Source organism: Nannospalax galili, unplaced genomic scaffold, assembly GCF_000622305.1.
Source record: "Nannospalax galili isolate Female #2095 unplaced genomic scaffold, S.galili_v1.0 scaffold1226, whole genome shotgun sequence".
Taxonomy (NCBI): Eukaryota; Metazoa; Chordata; class Mammalia; order Rodentia; family Spalacidae; genus Nannospalax; species Nannospalax galili.
In genome coordinates this window covers 1-304 of record NW_008354014.1, presented here as the reverse complement: position 1 = coordinate 304, position 304 = coordinate 1, and positions in this window count along the sequence as shown.

Genomic DNA, 304 nt, shown 5'->3' with positions numbered 1-304 from the left:
TTACTTGTAAATTTTTCTAATTAAGGCCCCAAAATTAGCAGGAAATTGAAAAATCACAATTTATCATAGTGATATACAAAACAAAAATTTAATTTTTTCTTCTTTTAGTTATAAATATTTAATTATTTGACATTTAGTTGATATTAAATGGCATTTAAAGGGTATCAAAGCTAGTATAGTTACAGACCTTAGAAACGCACTGAATGGGCTGGAAAGCGACTCAGTGCTTAAGAGACTTATTGGTCTCTCAGAGGTCCCAGATTCAGTTCTTGACACCTACATCTGGCTAATGACTGCCTGCAAC